General features: G+C 33.9%; 1 pseudogene; it reads left to right on the top strand.

The window, feature by feature from the left end:
* Positions 1-3,886: 3,886 nt before the first annotated feature.
* On the top strand, positions 3,887-6,247 carry LOC145031700 (pentatricopeptide repeat-containing protein At1g56690, mitochondrial pseudogene; annotated as a pseudogene).
* The last annotated feature ends 275 nt before the right edge of the window (positions 6,248-6,522 follow it).

Here is a 6,522-nt window from a genome sequence, read left to right on the forward strand (position 1 = left end):
AGTCATTTGAAGTAAAAAAAACTTAAAATCTGCGATCTCATATACCCATAATTGCGATCGCATGTTTGTCCAAAAAGCCCAGAAAAAGCAATGTACGCCATTAAATCGGCCCAATACGTGTTTTTAAAGAAACCTACGATCGCATAGGACCAACTTGCGATCACACGTTATTATTTTCTTTCTCCAGAAGTTTCCTTTTCGCCTATAAATACAAATCTCGTTATCAGTGATGTGTGTAAAACCAACTAGGTTTAATCCTACTACCTTAAACACAAAGACAAGCACACGAAAGACAGTGTACCTATCGATTATCAGTTTAGTTCAGGTAAGTAGGGTATCGAACACAGGGAATGATAAACAATTAAAATAAATGCTAATATTATCTCAATAAAACAAGTAATAGAAAGGGGGTTTTCTCTAGTTTTGCAAGACTAGAAACTTAAACAATTAACTAAAACCTAAACTAAGAAACTAAGAGCTAAGCAAATAAAAATCAACTAAATTCAATAATTAAGGAGACTTCTGTTTAGGTTCGAATCATTTATTCCTATGGTTGATTTTATGACAAGTGCAATGGATTAATTGGCATTGGCTACCGATTTGTGTGATTAGGTTCATGTTCGCTATTACTAATCCTTAGAAAACAAATTAATTCAAGCAGTGATCAGTTGATTAAACCAATGAGTTTCCTAGTTTATTGATTCGGTTAAGTAAGACTTGTAATTAGCTAATAAAATTGGTGATTCAATTAACCTCTTGTTGTTGGTGTGTCACACAAGCTCACACATTCATTTACCTATCTTCTAGTTGAAACTAGTTTCACATTCGTTATTCCTAGACATATAACTATGTAGTCACATAAATCATATGAAATTTATAACTAAGAGATGTTCATACAACTTAATTACTGATTTATTAATAGAGAATAGTTGTTATTAACATATGAGGTTCTCTAACAACCTTAACAAAACAATATCACCAATTAAAATTAATCCTAACCATAAAATCAAACCATAATCACAAAATCATCTATCCTAAACAGAAGGTATGAGTTTTAGCTCATGATTACAGTAGAAACAAGCTCAAAAACGAAATCAATTGATAAAAACATACTTCAGACAAGAGATTAGGTAAAGAGTAAACTTGATTTTGCTTGGATTCTCCTTAAAACTGAATGTAGGGTTGATTCCTTCGCTTCCCACGCTCCAGCAGCACCTTTAGTCGACAATTGACCTCCAAGGGTTCATCTATATCCTTAATTCGTTCGGGTTCGAGTGAGAAGAGTTATATATATATATATATATATATATATATATATATATATATATATATATATATATATATATATATATATATATATATATATATAATATGAAAATAGGGGCGACTCGGCGAGTACAGTGACCTACTCGGCGAGTCCATCACTTAAAATCCCGTGTACGGAAAGTGAGCGTCAAGAATCGCGAAACTTCTGACCAACTCGTCGAGTTGAGGCCCAAATCGCCGAGTCTGTTTGGAATCAACATTTTCTCAAAACACGAAAGTCGTTCGAAATTGTGTCTAGTTCTCAGAACATTTTGAATCTCGTCAATCGGAGTTACGGTTCATGAGATATGGCCAAAATACTAACGAGGGTTCAAGTTGTCTAACAACATCCTTCTTTCTTCAAAATCCAAGATCCAAGCCTCCAATCGCTATTTCCGCTTCTTTTTCCATCCGAGCATGTCATTGTTGCTGAAAAATGAATTTCTAAACTAATTAAGCATCTTTTGTTCATTAAATGAGACAAAAACAACATAAAGTATTAAGATAATGCATGAATTTTATAACTAAATATGTCCATATCAATCAGATGCGAAGAGGAGACGATTCCAGACGACGAAAATCACTTCTGAAGACGATTTTTGATACCTTTCAACGATTTTTGAAGATCTAAAGCTGAGAATCATCTCACACATTTAGTTTATCTAGATTATTCAGTAAATGTTTTTTTTTACTAGTTTACTTTCGTTTTTGGCCATGTCTGGCTAAATCTTAGTTTTTAGTTCTGTATAGACTAGTATTTTTTATGTGATTAGTTTTCAGATTTGGTTTTAGTTTCGTGTTTTGAGCTTAAAGTACGCTTGATTTTTAATTCTTGTTACTTTGATCACCTAGCTAGGATTTTGTCATTCAAGTTAATCAGTTAATAGAATCCGTAATTGTTCTTGTGAACCGGTAAAAGTAAGAAGTATCAGATTGGTTCTGTGTTTGAGATTTAACTCTAATATAAACTATAAAAATCATACATTTACGCTTCCAAGCTTGTGAGAAGTATTGAGTATTGCTGGGAATTTTACACAGATCATAAAGCTGGTTTTTTTTATTTAATTAAGAGCATGTTTAATTGAACAGTAAAAAGTTACGGTTAATTCAAAAAGTTTGTTTTGGTTAACTAAATAAGGTAAAAGAGATTATACTAGAGCTTATTAGTTTTTCTCGGTACCAACTTAGATAAAAACGCATCTCAAATAACCAGATTTGAACTAATTGCAAGATTAGGAAAGTCGTACTAGAACTGAAATCGTTTTCATTATTGATTTTTGTTTAATTTAATATGACTGCAAATTTTAGTTTTTAGTTAATTCAAAAACTCCTTTTTATATTTCTGTTTTGACTAGACTGTGCCTGATGCAAAACAACATTGAACATTAGGCTGTGTCCCTGAGGATTCGACCCTGCTTCCCTATGCTATATTTTTAGTGCAACTAACAGTGATAAATATATTTGTTTAAATCGGGTGCAACAATCGGTTTAACAGATTGCAAATAACTATTATATCGATCTGTTTGACAACTTACATCACTATAGCCACTCACCTTAAGCTCATCTTTGCCACCGAAAACTAAGCTCATATCTTTTGTTTTCCACAAATTCTTAAAACTACAGTCCAATGAGCTAAACTATGATTACCTTGATATCTGCTAACCATGATCAAAACATAAGCCACATTAGGTTGAATATATGTTATAGCATACATAATCGATCATATAGAAGAAGCATATGAAACATGACTCATTGTAGATATTTCTTTATCACTAATGGGACGTGAGCCTTGCTCAATTTGATGCATGGGTAAGTCTTTTATTATAACCTTTCTAGGATCTTTTAGGGACATAAAAATATGTAAGCAAGTTAGTTTGTCCATGTTCTATGTAAACTTTTATGACTTTGTTCCTGGTAATATATTTTGAGAGATCAAACATTATCATCATCATCATCATTACTTAATGCTCGTAGTCCACAATCGAATCCTTCATTAGGAAAATGGAAGTGGTAATACATGATTTGAGTACCATAATACCCTAACTCTCCCATCATCAAGTCTAGTTCATGCATAGAGAATTCATTAACGTCGACCACATCAAAATACCTAACAACCCCATTAATGTACCTAGTCTTTGGAGAACAGTTTGCGTATCCATCTTCAAGAGATAAAGAAAAGAATGTTAGCATTTTTTAAAGTTTAAAACTTAAACATCAAATATAGAGTATCTTACCATATAGTTTATAAACGTCAAAATTTTCGTCAACAGCCCTGACCCACATTTTCAACAATATGGATGAAGTTCAAATTTCACATTTTTTTTTTTTTGTGTCTAGACATTGGTGCACCTGAGAAAATCCCAATTCTCGACATTGGTGCATTTGAGAAAATTTGTATCATTATAAATCAAAAAAAAAATTCCTTATCTTCAAAATGAACTTTTAAACCGGACAAATTTACATTGTATCATCGTAAATTTAAAAAAAAAAAAAAAACAAAACAAAAACAAAACAACAATAAAAACAAAACAACAATAAAAACGTTTTAAAATAAATGGGCTAAACTAACATCAACCCTGTGTAGAAAAGCAAAGATTTATAGTATGTTAATACACGCAATTGATAAAGCTTTTGACAATCGATGCACTTCTGTTTCAATTGTCAACTGCTCTCAAGTGATTTGATGTGATCCATTACTGAAAAGAAGCTATACTAAAATGATCCAAATGCGTTTTCTATTAATTCACTGCCGAACATATTGCTCAAATGCTGTGATTTCAGAGAATCTTCATATTGCACGGTATGGTCGCCTTGGCCAAATTCACAATGCTCGCCAAGTATTCGATGGTTTACGGGAAAAAAACATCGTCTCTTGGAACTCCATGGTTGCATGTTATTTCCAAAACAACCAACCCAATGAAGCCCGGAATCTGTTCGAACAAATGCCTGAAAGAAGCACTGTTTCTTGGAACGGTTTAATTTCTGGGTACGTGAAGAATAGGATGGTAAAGGAAGCCCGAGAAGTGTTCGACAAAATGCCTCACAGAAACGTTATTTCCTGGACTGCAATGATTAGAGGATATATACAAGAAGGTTTAGTTTCTGAAGCAGAAACACTTTTCTTAAAGATGCCCGAAAGGAACGTCGTGTCTTACACAGTGATGTTCGGTGGCCTTATTCAAGACAATCAAATCGACAAAGCTCGTGAACTTTTCAACACCATGCCAGTGAAAGACGTGGTTGCTTGGACAAGCATGGTTGGTGGGTATTGTCAAACAGGTCGTTTGGCTGAAGCACGCCAACTGTTCGATGAAATGCCTGAAAGAAACGTATTCTCTTGGACCACAATGATTTCAGGGTATGTCCAAAACAACCATGTAGATGTTGCTAGAAAACTCTTTGAAGTTATGCCCCACAAAAACGAGGTCTCATGGACTGCAATGCTAAATGGCTACACCCAGTCTGGAAGGATGAACGAAGCCATGGAGCTTTACTATGCCATGCCTTACAAATCTGTAGTTTCATGTAACGCCATGATATTAGGGTTTAGCCAGAATGGTGATGTAGATAAAGCAAGAAACATATTCAATCAAACAATAGAAAAGGATAATGCAACATGGAGTACAATGATAAAGACTTATGAAAGACACGGGTTTGAATTAGAAGCATTAAGATTATTCACATCAATGCAAACCCAAGGAGTTAAACCGAATTTCCCTTCTTTGATTAGCATCCTTTCTGTTTGTTCTAATCTTGCGAATCTTGATCATGGTAGACAAATTCATTCTCAATTGGTTAAAAATTTGTGTGACACCGATGTATATGTTAACTCAGTTTTGATCACAATGTATGTAAAATGTGGAAATCTTGTAAAGGCCAAGATTGTATTCGATAAATCTCCCAACAAAGACATTGTGATGTGGAATTCCATGATTACAGGGTATTCACAACATGGATTAGGAGAAGAAAGTTTGAAACTTTTTGATAAATTATGTTCTTTAAGCATATCACCAGATGATGTTACTTTCATAGGAGTTCTTTCCTCTTGTAGCTACACAGGAAATATTAACAAAGGTGTTGAAATATTCAACTCCATGAAATTAAAATATTCAATCGACCCAAAAACCGAACACTATGCATGCATGGTGGATTTACTTGGAAGAAATGGGAAGTTAGATGAAGCAATGAGCTTAATCAAGAACATGCCTATGGACCCTGATGCTATCATTTGGGGTTCTTTAATGGGTTCTTGTCGAATTCATATGAATCTTGAAATGGCTGAAATTGCAGCTAAGAAAGTTATAGAGCTTGAGCCAACAAACTCAGGTCCTTATATCTTGTTATCAAACATATATGCTTCAAAGAAAAAATGGTGTGAAGTTGAAGATGTTAGAAAAAGGATGAGATTAGAGAAGGTGAAGAAATCGCCTGGTTGTTCATGGATAGTTATAGGGAAAGAAGTTCATATGTTTAGAGGGGGTGAAAGTGAAAATAGTACACATGTTGAGTATGATTTGATTATACAAATGTTGGAGTATTTAATGGGGTTGATAAGAGAAGCTGGATATTGTCCTGATGGGAGATTTGTATTGCATGATGTTGATGAAGAAGAGAAGGTGCATAGTTTAGGGTATCATAGTGAGAAACTTGCTGTTGCTTATGGGGTTTTGAAGGTGCCAAAAGGGATAGTGATTAGGGTTATGAAGAATCTTAGGGTTTGTGGAGATTGTCATTCTGCTATTAAGTTGATATCGAAAGTTGTGAGTAGGGAGATTGTGTTAAGAGATGCAAATAGGTTTCACCATTTCAAAGATGGGGTTTGTTCTTGTAGGGATTATTGGTGAATGAAAACTAAAGTGTATGTGTATGTGTTTGAGTTAAGATAACAAACTAAAAAATGAAATAATATTCGTAAGTGATGATCTATTCGTTGTTATGTTCATCAAACTATCTAAGCATCGTGATTCGTGAGGAACATAATAAGTTTTAGAGTAAATTACATGTTTGATCCCTGTATACTTTTTTAGTCGACAAGATTCAATTTGTGCTCTCCATAATCCAAACCTTTGGTCTCTTTCCTTTGACCATATGAGGGGTATTTTGGTCTTTTTCCACTCTTAAGCCACCATACCATACGTTGATATGTGGAAGTTAAAGTGTGAAGGGTTGGAATGCTAATAAAGAAACTTGAAGGACTGACATGGTATATAATTTTTT

The sequence above is a fragment of the Lactuca saligna genome, chromosome 2 (assembly GCF_052625555.1).
Source record: "Lactuca saligna cultivar CGN05327 chromosome 2, ASM5262555v1, whole genome shotgun sequence".
Taxonomy (NCBI): Eukaryota; Viridiplantae; Streptophyta; class Magnoliopsida; order Asterales; family Asteraceae; genus Lactuca; species Lactuca saligna.